The sequence below is a fragment of the Pan troglodytes genome, chromosome 5, assembly GCF_028858775.2.
Source record: "Pan troglodytes isolate AG18354 chromosome 5, NHGRI_mPanTro3-v2.0_pri, whole genome shotgun sequence".
NCBI lineage: Eukaryota > Metazoa > Chordata > Mammalia > Primates > Hominidae > Pan > Pan troglodytes.
The window spans coordinates 133,738,332-133,752,358 of record NC_072403.2 but is presented as its reverse complement, the minus strand read 5'-3'; the positions used below and the strand labels follow the sequence as shown (position 1 = coordinate 133,752,358).

The window sequence follows — 14,027 nt, the reverse complement described above, 5'->3', positions numbered from 1 at the left end:
GCTGGACAACTCCACTGTAAACTTGTAAAAGAGTAGAAGTGAAAAAGGCAGATACATCATAGTATTATTATGTAAATAGTTTTGACCTTTCAGCCCTCTGGAATGGATCTCTGGGTCACATGTGGACGGTGAATCACACTTTGAGACTATGAAATATAAACCTTTAAATTGATTGTATTTCTAAAGTATCAATTTTATTTGCATAGTTATGGAAAAGATTCATCTGAATTACCTGTAGTTTCCTATAAGTGATCAGTTTCCTACCCCTATTGAGTAGCAAAATAGCTTAGTATACTCTTAAATTGGATTATCCCCCAAAAGGTCTAAAATCAGCCCATATCCCACTGAAAGGATACCCTATCATCTCTTCTGTCCATTTCTCAGTCTATCCTCCTAACCTACACCACCTTCAATTATCAGCCTCCACATTAAACGTTTTGATATGCAAAGGTCATAAGGAGATGGGCAAATTTCTAGGTGGTAATACAACCAGAAAGAAGGAGATTGGAACTATTTGCAGTGTAGTTAATGTAGTTACTTCTTTATATTTCCACACTTAAGTCCTTGCAAAATTTCCTCCTTTACAACTTCCCTCTTTCATTTGAAAAATCACATTTTCCTAAAGAAGTCCTTTTTCATGTTTCTTATTTCAGTCCTTTTTCCCCTTTTCAGGAAATCTTATTACTTTCCTCAGCAGGTAGAAGTTTCCCTTTTTGGTCTGTTCCATGCCTACCAACTCAAATGGCACCTCTGACTTAGTTCAAATGTTTATAAGGATCTCATTTGTTCAGGAAGATGGGATGTATTCTAATTACATGATTATAAGTAAATATGAGTTTCAGTTCAGGTTCAGTACATACTCCAAAGGAAAATTTGCTTTTTTTCACACTAGATCATCTGGTAGTTAATCTTCATCAAAGTGGTCACTAAGATTAGAAAACGAAATCTCGTATTCAAAGCAAATGCATATATATATGTCTCATGACAGATATATATACATATGCACATGTGAAATGAAAGGCTATGGTTATTTAGCTTTATTTTGTCCTGTCCTTTTTAGGACAATAGACTCCACCATTATTCTTCTAAGAGGCTCTTTTTTTTTAATCTTATGCCCCACTGAGTGTGGTGTCATTATAAAAGACATCATACTAAGTATAAATTGCTTAGCCTTAGTTTCCCTTCCTGCAAAGTAGTATTTCCAATCAAATTCCTTATGATTTCTCCTTCCTAAGGTATATGTTTGAGAGCAGAGGTAGAGATGGAGAGAGCTCCAGTTTATATATAACACATGCACAAAAATGTATACCCACAATGTGAACATGAATAAGAATGAGTAGCCCAGACATTTGAAAATTTACAAACATTTTGCAGTTTCATTTTATGGTTTAAATTGAGGTATGGAGAACAAATCAGTAAGTATTTGTATGACTAATAATCTTAAAACATTACTTATTCTAAATCTGACTTTGGGACTATAGAAGTGAGTTATTTCATATTTTCAGTATAAAATTAGAGTCACGAGGGGCTCAAGTGTGATTCTAGAGATAGAAAGTGAACTATGACCACGAGGAGCAGGCTTTACTGAGATGTACATAAATACCTAATCTTCCCCCTACTCCTTCCTCTCCTCTTCTATCTCTCCTTCTCTCCACAACATGGACAGGAGGAAGATTAAGTAGCTCAGACATTTAAAAATTATCCTCTTTTTCCTCCTCCTCTTTTCCCTTCTCCTCTTCTTTCTCCTCCTTCTTCTAATGAATGAAAATAGAAATGGCAGCCATGTGAAATTTTTGGTCTAAATAGGATTGCAAACTCTGAACCATGGATTAAACCTGGCCCTTTGCCTCTTTCTGTACATCCGTGAGCTAAGAATGGTTTTTAACTTTTTTTTTTTTTTTTTTTTTGAGACAGTCTTCTCTGTTACCCAGGCTGGAGTGCAGTGGCGCAATCTCAGTTCACTGCAACCTCCACCTCCCAGGTTCAAGTGATTCTCCTGCCTCAGCCTCCCAAGCAGCTGGAACTACAGGCACCCGCCACCATGCCCAGCTAATTTTTGTATTTTTAGTAGAGACAGGGTTTCACCATATTGGCCAGGCCAGTCTCGAACTCCTGATCTTGTGATCCGCCTGCCTCAGCCTCCCAAAGTGCTGGTATTACAGGCATGAGCCAACGCGCCCGGCCGGTTTTTTAACATTTTTAAGTGGTTGAAAGTAACTCAAAAAGATAATATCTGGTGACACTTGAAAATGATATGAAATTCAAATTTCATTATCTACAGATAAAATAATATTGGAACACAGCCACACTCATTTGTTCATGTACTACATTTGCTCAATGTACTACAGATCACAGTGATGCAATTGTAACTCAACAGTATTTCAATATGTCATGCAAATTGCTCCACCACAACATAATTTTTATAAATTATCAATGGGTATTTATTATGTCAAAAGAAGAAAAGAAGAGAAAATGGAGGTTTGAAAGTTGTACCTTTGAGGCACAATGGAATGTAGGTTATTTTATTATTGAATTCAATTGTGAAGGGTTGTATTTATTATGCAATGACACTACAGCTGTGATAAAATGCAATATACATCAGTGTCACCAAAAACCATGCATGCACTACAGTATCCTTCCAAATCACAAAAAAGGCAATAACAAAAAAATTTAACATGGACTATTTTGTCACAGCAGAATTTCTTCACAAAAATAAAAAATGAAAATCAGACTGACCAAAGTTTATGTCCACATTGCTCATTTGTTAGTCAAGGAAATTCATTTACAAATTGTGAATTAATTAAATCACATTTGATTGCAGCTATAGTTAATATCTGCCTAGAGAAAACTCTAGGCAGATATTATTAGCCTGAAGATTATTAGCCTTTTAATGAGAATAACAGTTCAAAGAGTTGAGGACATTGGGAGCAATGTCAATAGTCAATTAAAAAACAAAGGAAATTGTGTTTAGTGGTTAGTTTTGGCTCTTGGTAAGTTAACAGGGGTTACCAATACTACTGAGTTGTTTTTCACTTGAGGAATTAATGCCAAGTTTGAGATGACTGAAGAATTAGTGTGTATGAACAGTTCATGTGGGATAATTACAGGAGAGAATATTTTCCAAAAAAATTGAGAAAGCAACAATTCAGTAAAATCTGAAGTGGTATCTGCTAAGATGTGTTATAACTAATGATGGAAAAAAAAGTGTAGAGCAGAAAATGGCTTATTTGGACAAATTTACTAAGCTTTTGACATTGTCTTGAACAAGAATAATTGCCCTGAATCAGTATTATTTAATACTAAACAGCTTTGGAAATTTGCTGTTACTGCAGACTTGATTACTTAATTAATTCAATCTAAAATTACAGGGAATTTAGAGTTTATATGTGAACGATACTGCAATAAAGTCATTTTGGCAAGTAATATTTTCTCAAATGACAATTTTGAACCACATGTTGGCAAAAGTTAAAGCAACAGTCAAGATTTTCATCCTCATATGAATATTTAGTGCATATGTTCTTTGAACTCAAACTGCAGTTTCAGCAGAACTCTTTAGACCTTGATGCAAATGAAAAGGAAATTTCATATTTCAAAATATATTTCACTAAGACATTGAGAAGCTTTCACCTAACCTTCAATTAGTCACCTAACCTTCAATTAGAGCTTATTCATCCAAAATGTAGTGACACGCTAAAAGCCAAATATCAAAAGACTCTAATAGGAGTGTGTTAATGTATTTCAAGTTTTAATTATGATTAAAATCATATGCTGGTGGATTGATAACAGTATTTGGCAGTGCCATCTGTGCTAAAAGATGTTTTGGAAGACGAAATACATAAAATTTCTTTACGGATAGCATTAACAGATGATATTTGTAACTGATTTTGATAAGAGAAAACACTAGGAATTTCAGTTAAGCAAATGTTACCTGCAACCCCCAAAAGGGGGAACTCCATTCTTCTCATTATTAGACTTGTATTAAAATTATTTCAACTCATTTCGGTACAAAGTAAAAAAGTAAAAAAATATATATACATATTATTTTGCAGTACTCAAAATAACTTGAATGCTGTAGTACTCAATTATAATTGTTATTATATTTAAATTTCATCAATTAAAAATATGTGGAAATTTGTTTTCTCTCTGATTATGTAACATCTATGTAATTTCCATGATTTTGCCTCTTTGCCTGAAAAGCTTAAAAAATTCATTATCTGGACTATTTTTTTTTTTTTTTTTTTTGAGACAGAGTCTTGCTCTGTTGCCCAGGCTGGAGTGCAGTGGCACGATCTCTGCTCACTGCAAGCTCTGGCTCCTGGGTTCACACCATTCTCCTGCCTCAGCCTCCGAGTAGCTGGGACTACAGGCACCCACCACCACGCCCGGCTAATTTTTTATATTTTTAGTAGAGATGGAGTTTCACCATTTTAGCCAGGATGGTCTCAATCTCCTGACCTACTGCGCCCGCCTTGGCCTCCCAAAGTGCTGGGATTACAGGCATGAGCCACTGCTCCTGGCCCCATTATCTGGACTCTCACAAAAAGAGTTTGCGGATCTTTGATCCAAATAAAACAAATCTGAATTCTGGTTCCACTTGTGGAATGCCAAGGAAACTGACAGCAGAAAGAAAGTGCTGGAGGCCAGAGATCAGTGAAATTGAAATTGAGGTGATGATTATCCTGAGACTTACAGTGAAAGACACTGGCTGCAAGGGTCTATCTGAGATGTTCTTCTCTCAAAAGACGGCATCAGGTTCTGAATAAAATTAGCCATCCTAGACATCCAACAGTGGAGCCAGGATAACCAGGCTGTCATGCTCCAGTATACTGAGCACAATCATTTTTCCTTCCAATGACTTTATTTCCATAGTTATATGTTTGTAGGGAAACTGTATGTTTGCCATAAACAGGTGTTTATCTTTTTGACATAGAGAACACAGAAATTTTGGATAATTTCATTGTTAAGAGGTGGCATTGGCCAATGTTGGTATCATTAAAACAGATTGTAGATGCCTAATAAATTGCATGCGAATTTACTTTTTCTGAAACTAAGGTCAACTCTTTATGTCTTATTAGCTTTCAATGTTTTCAGAAAGAAAGAAGAGTTAGAGAAAATTAGAACAGGGATATTAAAATGGTTTTTCACTTGATTTTCCAACATCTTAGAAAAAAGACCTAGGCTTTGTGCAGACCAGTGTAAAAACATTATGCCTTGTCTGGACATAATTAAGCCAGGAAAATGAACACTTTCCACTTAGTATTTATTTGTAAATTCATAATCAAAAAGGTAATAGTTATCATTCCTAACTTCTTCAAAGATACAGGGGATGAAAAAAGACTTTTATAATAACCTCTTTAGAATAGATTTTTATATGAAGGAAGTGCAGAATCACCAGTGTTTTTTTGTCAGCATACCTCTCGGAGTTACACTGGGATTAAGTCTCCTCTAATCACCAATTGTTAGCTGACAAGGTGGACTTTGAACTAGTGCGTTCAAACATGGGGTTCTCTCGTGTTTGAAAAAAGAAAAAGACCATGTCAAAGATAGTCTTTATCACTTGTCTGGCAATCAATCACATACCTTCCATGGAAAGCTGTTTTACATACAAAGTATTTGTTTTAAATACTTTATAGAAATAAAAGATGTGTACTGAGGATAACTTTTAAAAAGTAGCTCACATTTTTGAAAAGCATAATTTCTTCATTACATTTTTTTCATTATTGATATGGTTTGGCTCTGCGTCCCCAGCCAAATATCACTTTGAATCGTAATCATCCACCAGTGTCATGGGAGGGACCCAGTGGGAGGAAATTGAGTCATGGGGGTGAGTTTTTCCCATGCTGTTCTCATGATAGTGAATAAGTCTCATGAGATCTGATGGTTTTATAAAGGGTAGTTCCTCTGCACATGTCCTCTTGCCTGCCGCCATGTAAGGTGTCACTTTGCTCCTCCTTATCTTCTGCCATGATTGTGAGGCCTCCCCAGCCATGTGGAACTGAGTCCACTAAACCTCTTTCCTTTATAAATTACCCAGCCTAGGTATGTCTTTATAAGCAGCATGAGAACAGACTAATACAGTAAATTGGTACCAGTAGAGTAGAGTGCTGCTGTACAAATACCTGAAAATGTGGAAGTGACTTTGGAACTGGGTAACAGGCAGAGGATGGAACAGTTTGGAGGGCTCAGAAGAAGAGAGAATGTGGGAAACTTTGGGACATCCTAGAGACTGGTTGAATGGTTTTAACCAAAATGTTGCTCGGGATACGGACAATGAAGTCTAGGTTGAGGTAGTCTGAGGTGGAGATGAGGAACTTGTTGATAACTGCAGCAAAGGTTACTCTTGTTATGCTATAGCAAAGAGACTGGTGGCATTTTGCCCCTGCCCTAGAGATTTGTGGAAATTTGAGCTTGAGAAAGATGGTTTAGAGTATCTGATGGAAGAAGTGTCTAAGTGGCAAAGTGTTCAAGAGGTAGCACAGCGTAAAAGTCTGAAAAATTTGCAGCCTGATAATGCAATAGAAAAGAAAAACCCATTTTCTGGGGAGAAATTCAAGCCTGCTGCAGAAATTTACATAAGTAATGAGAAGCCAATGTTAATCCAAGACAATGGGGAAAATGTCTCCAGGGCATGTCACAGACCTTCAAGGAAGCCCCTCCTATCTCAGGCCCAGAGACCTAGGAGGAAAAAATAGTTTCATGGGCCAGGCCCAGTGGCCCCTGCTGTGTGCAGCCTAGGAACGTGGCACCCTGTGTCCTGGCTGCTTCAGCCATTGATAAAAGGGGCCAAGATACAGCTCAGCCTGTGGCTTCAGAGGGTGTAAATCCCAAGCCTTGGCAGCTTCCACGTGGTGTTGAGGCTGCGGGTGCATAGAAGTCAAGAATTGAAGTTCGGGAACCTCCACTTAGATTTCAGAGGATGTATAGAAACGCCTTGATGTCCAGGCAGAGGTGTGCTGCAGGGGGCAGAGCCCTCATGGAGAACCTCTACTAGGGCAGTGTGGAAGGGAAATGTGGGGTGCTAGCACCTACACAGAGTCCCCACTGGAGCACTGCCTAGTGGAGCTGTGAGAAAAGGGCCACCATTCTCTAGACCCCAGAATGGTAGATCTACTGACAGCTTGCACTGTGCACCTGGAAAAGCCTCAGACACTAAATGCCAGCCCATGAAAGCAGTCAGGAGGAGTGCTGTACCCTGCAAAGCCACAGGTTTGGAGCTGCCCAAGATCATGGGAACCCACCTCTTGCATCAGTGTGACCTGGATGTAAGACATGGAGTCAAAGGAGATCATTTTGGAGCTTTAAGATTTGACTGTCCTGCTGGATTTTGGACTAGCATAGGGCCTGTAGCCCCTCTGTTTTGGCCAATTTTTCCTATTGGAATGGGTGTATTTACCCAATGTCTATACCCCCATTGTATCTAGGAAGTAACTAACTTGCTTTTGATTTTACAGGTTCATAGGCAGAAGGGACTTGCCTTGTCTCAGATGAGACTTTGGTCTTGGACTTTTGGGTTAATGTTGCAAGGAGTTAAAGCTTTATGGCTTGTTGGAAGGAATAATTGGTTTTGAAATGTGAGGACATGAGATTTGGGATGGGCCAGGGGCAGAAATATATGGTTGGCTGTGTCCTCACCCAAATCTCACCTTGAATTGTCATAATCCCCACGTGTCATGGGAGGGAACCAGTGTGAGGTAGTTGAATCACGGGGGTGGGTTTTTCCCATGCTGTTCTCATGATAGCAAATAAGTCTCATGAGATCTGATGGTTTCATAATGGAGAATTCCCCTGCACATGCCTTCTTGCCTGCTGCCATGTAAGACATCCCTTTGTTCTTCCTTTGTCTTCCGCCATGATTGTGAGGCTTCCCCAGCCATGCTGAACTGTGAGTCCATTAAACCTCCTTCCTTTATATATTACACAGTCTTGGGTATGTCCTTATTTGCAGCATGAGAACGGACTAGTACAATTATTCTCCAAATTAAGTTTTCCTTTCTGTTATAAGGGTAACATGATAAAATCACAGAATAGCCACAGAAAGAAAGATTTTCTGAAAATAAGAAATATACACCAAATTCCATTTGGTGATTAAATATTTTACTATGCTTTATAAATACCTAAAGATATTTAGCTTATCCAGTTACTATTCCTTTTAAGGAAAGCTTTTGGAATTTGGAATTTAATTGCCATTTATACTAAACAGTAAAAAGAAGGTTGTGCAATTTACATAGGTTTAACTTCTAATATGAAATTATCACTCTGAATTTTTAAGTCAAATCGAGAATGGAAGCAGCCTCCCTAAGCAGCATAAAAGACAGGCTGTAAAAGAAGTGCATGGAGAGGAGAGAGAATAATAGGCTATAGACAGAGAGATTCCTTTACTAGGGTGTATCATGGAGTCAGGAAGGAGAGGGGTGCAAAATCGAGGGATGTAATCTGACTCCCTGTTTGGTAAAGTCTGGATTTTATCAAAACTAGAATTGGTAAAGGCTTCTCCATTTATTTCCAGCTATGTCCAATCAGTTACTAATTATTGGTGATTCTACTTAAAAAATTTCAATTGGAGATACTGAATAAATATATAAATGTATTAATTAATACATGGATGAATGAATGAACAAATGGGTGAATGAATAAATAAGGGACAACAGTGAAAGATCCTTTGACTTATTATTTCTCAGGTGATAGTGAGATGCTGCGTCCTGATTTCTGGGCAATCTGTCCAATCACAACAGAGCACCAGGCAGTGGATAGGGCACAGCAATTGAGATGCAGTGCTAGGGAAAGAAAGATGGTTTGAGTCAGACTTGGTATTTTAAATAAGTCAGGTATCCAGGAAAATCAGAACAGAAGGGAAAGTTAAAAATCCCACACTAGTTAATAGGGCTTAATCCAGGCATACAAAACATCATGTCTTCTTGGTAACATGACTTCATTTTAAGTGCCACTCCGTGGTGAGCTGAGCTTCCTGGTCTACTTCCTAGCCTACCATGATCTTCTGGGTCTGCCTGTATGTGGCCACTAGGGGATAGAGTGGCAGGCAGGAAGACGGAGAAGAAAAAAGGCAGGGAACACAAGGCAGAAACCAACCAAAGTAATCTAACTTCAGCAACTCTTCAAACTTTTACAGTATTTTGGTTTATGTTCACCACTATGCCTTTTGTAATTCTTGTATTTTATAATTTGTTAAGCTACTATGGGACTTACGTTGATATAGAAAATTCTTTTTTCTTCTTCTTTTCCTTTCTTTTTTGACACACACCTAATTTGTTGCTTATTTGATCACACCAAAACTGCCAAGTGTCTGCATGTGGAGACGTGTGATGAGTTAGGTTATATGTAACAATTGGGCAGTGTCATTCATTGTGAATTCATGGGAACATGATAGACATTTTCCTAAAATTTAACTGTCAGGTTCATCAGATGGGTGAATTGAATTCAGCTTCATATATTTACCAAGTTATGATATGTTGATTTATTATTTTTTTCCATGAATGGTCTAGACCAGGTTTACTTGAGAGGCAATGAAGGAGGCAGTAGTAAAGTAAGTATTTAGTGTGAGTTACTTCAAAACTGTGTCTATTATATACCGTTAACTTGAAGAGAAAACTATCTTAGCAAGCACCCTTTTTTAAAAAAAAAAATTAACTTTGAGTAGCAATTTTACTAAATTAAAAGTGATTTTCCCATATTTTATCATCTTCAGTTAATACAAAATAGTGGAATATTTTATAATCCTAATAATTTGCACATTAAAACTTTATTACTTTTATTAAAAGTTTATTACTACTATAAGTATTCCAATGGCAACTGTTTATTCAATTCCTGCTTTTTTGTCCCTATAATGGATCAATTATTTTTGTTAACTAATCCACTGATTTGATTCCCTCATTAAAATAATCAAAAATTTCAGTTTAATTGAAGACATTTAGTGCTTTATATTTAGTATCATGTAGTAATTATCTTTGCCTTTCAGGCCATCAACATTTTTTTTCCAGAATTGACTAGAATAAAAATATTTTAAATGCTATGCTTTTGACTCTTCTTTTTAGCCACTTTCATGAAATGCAAAGTTGATAGAATTTTTAAAGAAGCTCTTTGACCAACTACTGCTGGAAGCAAAGATGCCAAAATGCCATCTTTTTTTTTTTTTTGAGGTGGAGTCTCGCTCTGTCACCCAGGCTGGAGTGCAGTGGCACAGTCTCCACTCACTGCAAGCTCTGCCTCCCGGGTTCATGCCATTCTCCTGCCTCAGTCTCCCGCGTAGCTGGGACTACAGGCACCCGCGACCATGCCCAGCTAATTTTTTGTATTCTTTTTAGTAGAGATGGGGTTTCACCGTGTTAGCCAGGATGGTCTCGATCTCCTGACCTTGTGATCCACCCGCCTCGGCCTCCCAAAGTGTTGGGATTACAAGCATGAGCCACCACGCCCTGCCCATCTTTTTTAAAAAGCTCTCGAAATACCTTCTACTTAGGTATGTATACCTGAAAATAAGAAGAAATAGAGAATCTTCTGAAACCTTCATATGAGTTTGAAACTCAGATGTAGCCCAAAATGTGCAGGTGATTATAAAATTTAAGCCCTTTTTAAAGTGTTTTTGTTTTAGCCTTTACAGTATTAATTAAGAAATCTGTTCAACGTCTGGGCAAGGCTTAAATATCTTTCATATTTCTATCAGCTGGAAATAAGAGAAAGAAATACATTTCATATGACACATTTTTCTACAAGATAAGAACGCAGAAATATTTTCTCTAACAGTATCTATTTTACAGAAAGAATATCAAGAGAAAGCAAGTTTTTTTTTTTTTTTTTTGCAATGGGGGAGATGTGGGGAGATACCTAGATGACAGGCATGATAACGTTCCTTCTGGTTTATTTCACAATTCTATCCTTTGCTAAAGCAATGTTTGCCTTGATTTGGGGTTTCTCATCTTGTCTTCCTCTTCCTGGCTTGGCTTTAGCTTTTAAACTAAAAATAAAGATAAATGAAGGCAGAGAAGAATTTTTACTAGCAAGTGTTGCACAAGAAATAACTATAGTCTCATAAAGTTTTATCTTTTTTGACTTCTTGCAATTTGAAATGTAGTTAAAACATAAGGCAAGAGTTCACATCACGTCCCTGAAGCAAATACAGTACTTTTCTACTTACCTTCTTTGATAGAACTTATGTATTTTTAAACTTTAGTACACTAAGATTATAAAAATCTTAAACTGCCAATGTCTGCTTAGGATTCCCTTTACAAGTTTTGCAGAGGGACACAGACTGCACACAGGAAACTTGGTACCACTTACTAATGCCACCAAATTAGATAATGTGTAACAGAATGTCCAACTTTTGAACAAACACCATTTCAACAAATACCAGATTTGAAGATAACCCCACTGAAATCTGAAATAAAATATTTCAAATCAGATAGAAGATTGTACATATAGTCTTGAGCTTAAAAAATCTGTAACATTTTAGTTTCAGATGCACTTTATAAGCTAAGATTTAAACATACTTTGGGCACTTAAGATCAAATTTTGGAATAATAGTATGGTAAGTTTCAATTTTTCCAAGTCAACTTGGACATTGCAAATACCAACTGAACTATCTATCATAAATATGTTCTGTTTCCTTGAAATGCATTAGGTTTTTAAAAAATGACACTACTCACAGTGGGAGAAAAAAATTTATAATCAATTTATGTGGGTAATATTAAGACAATAATATTAGAAATATTTTGCTATGCCGAGCTAATGTTTAGTAACTTTCTGCAAAGTCTGGGAAGTGTCTACTTTATACAAATCTAGGTAAATATAAAAATGTTGAAATAAAAAAGTCTTGTATATTTTTTATACTCTCTCCCTTGTATACTAGGGAGAAGTTGAACGGTCTATTAAACTTGTTAAGTCCTGTAAAATTTGAAATTTCTTGGCTAAAACACAACATGCCACTTGAGGTCATTCTTTCCAACTGAGCACTGACTCAGGGCTCAGAGCATGGTGCTTAAATGTCAATGGAGACAAGCCCTCTGACTGTGATCCTTATTGTCGTGATACAGTCTCATGTTCTGGATACTCCCATTCTTATAAAAAGCAACTCATGCTTATTTATTATGTAGGGGAGAAAACATAATTTATTTTCTTTCCTTTTTAGGTTCTTTGTTGAGAGAGTTTCCTGAAAACAAACATTGGATTAAAAAAAGAGACAAATGGAAGTTTATTAATGCATGCTGTACCCATCATGCAGGAGAGGCCTCAGTTCAAAAGTATTTCTCTCTCAAGGCAGTGACTTATGGGACTTGCTTAAATAGTATTTCAACAAAGAACCATCAATCCGATATAGTAGAAAGACAAAGGAGAGAGCAGTTTCAGTCTTTCAAAAGGTAGGAAAATGTAGGAAGATAGTAAAATGTGTCTGCAATTTTTTCTGGTGCCTCCTGAAAACTTCTCTGGTGACTTCTCTGGGCTGATAAGCAAGTTCTGTCTTAAGGAAGGATTGATGGCCTGCTATCAGGCAAGCAGAGCCTGAGACAGAGTGTTCCCCTGTGTTTTCAGTGTTTGTAATTCAACAGTGCTCACTATTTTGGAGAGAAATATTTTGGTTTCCTTCAATCAAAATCTGAGAGTTCCTAATGTACAAATACTGTGCCTAATTCACTCTTTTATCTTCCCAAGGATCTCCATATAGCAGGGGGCTAATTTAGTGTTTGTTGAATTGAATTTATTTAAGGTAGGCTTTCTTCTCTCCTTACAATTTCACATCATGACTTTTACTGTTTTATTTGTTGTGTGTCTGCATTAGACCACCACTTACTGATTTTTGCACTACTTAATGGAAGCAGGACAGTAAAATTGCCTATTTGACTCTGAGCCTGAATCAGATAAATAGTAACATTTTGGAAAGTTCCAGGAAAGGGTAGGAAGCAGAAGAAATGTGCTGTCAGGGATTTTTCTGTCTACTAGGGGATTGGTGCAGCAGAAAAGAGCACAGGTATAGAAGTAAGATGGGCTTATTTTCAAACTTCTGCCATTTCCTAGGAGGAGTTTGTCATCTTAACAAGGCTTACCCTTAGGAATGTTGGGAAGATGAAATAAAATGTTACACATAAAGCATCCAGGATAATGCCAAACGCACAAATGGTAGCTATTAAAATTTGAACCAGAAAGATTATGGTATTACAAAATAAGAGATTTCTTTTTAGGTCACATTGCTTGCTTAGAAATGACTCACCCTGTCAAAATAGGTTTCAATTGTCCCCTTTCACTTCAGTGACATGTGAAGAAAGCTGATCCCATCCAGAGAACTCAACCACCATGGAGAAGACAGCTGAGTACTCCACCATTACACAGAGCAACTCCCTGACACTCTTAGGGTTGGTAAGCTATGCCAGAGCCTACATTGCTGATTAACATGATGTTAGAAGCAAGTAGCATCCCTTAGAAATCAATCAGTAAAGATAAAATCTTGAGAAATTCCTCTGATAAAAGACAAAGAGGTATACATTGGCTTGTAAAATAGAATTCAACTGTAAAAGTAGCATACAAAAAAAATGATACAGATTAACAAATTTTTTAAAAGGCAGATAAAAATTCACAAGTCAAGTGCAAATGAAGGAAATCTCAAAATACAATTAAATGTGAAAGACATCACCCTTCCAGGAGGTGAAACTTAATGATTACTACCCTAAATCTTTAAATATGGACTGTTCTTAATGATTTGCTTCCAAAGAATCGAATATGAAGGAAGATTAAAAAAAGGGGGGAGAGGAAGGGGAAGAAATTTTATAGTGGAGAAAACTATCCAACACTATCTTGCCCAGGTATGAAGGACAACATCACCAGTAATAAGTCATGTCTCCAGTCTAACCATGAGAAGAATGTCAGACAAACCTTCCTCTCTACTGAATAACTGATCACTGTTCCTTAAAACTTTCAAGACCACACACACACACACACACACACACACATATGTAGAGAGAGAGAGAGAGAGAGATCCCAGAAAATGAAAGAAAAAGAACCTTGAAAAAAGATTAGACGAATTG

General features: G+C 37.0%; 1 long non-coding RNA gene across 4 annotated transcripts in view; it reads right to left on the bottom strand.

The window, feature by feature from the left end:
* LOC104006967 (uncharacterized) overlaps positions 1 to 14,027 on the bottom strand; it is a 195,375-nt gene that overhangs the window by 87,091 nt on the left and 94,257 nt on the right. The window contains exon 1 of one of the 4 annotated variants that reach the window (XR_008548641.2): positions 9,205 to 9,297. The exons of 2 other annotated variants lie outside the window; for them this stretch is intronic. This is a non-coding gene — a long non-coding RNA (uncharacterized LOC104006967). Of the gene's footprint in view, positions 1 to 9,204; positions 9,298 to 14,027 lie in introns of those variants that run through there. One more of the 4 variants, XR_010158167.1, reaches the window with a different exon arrangement.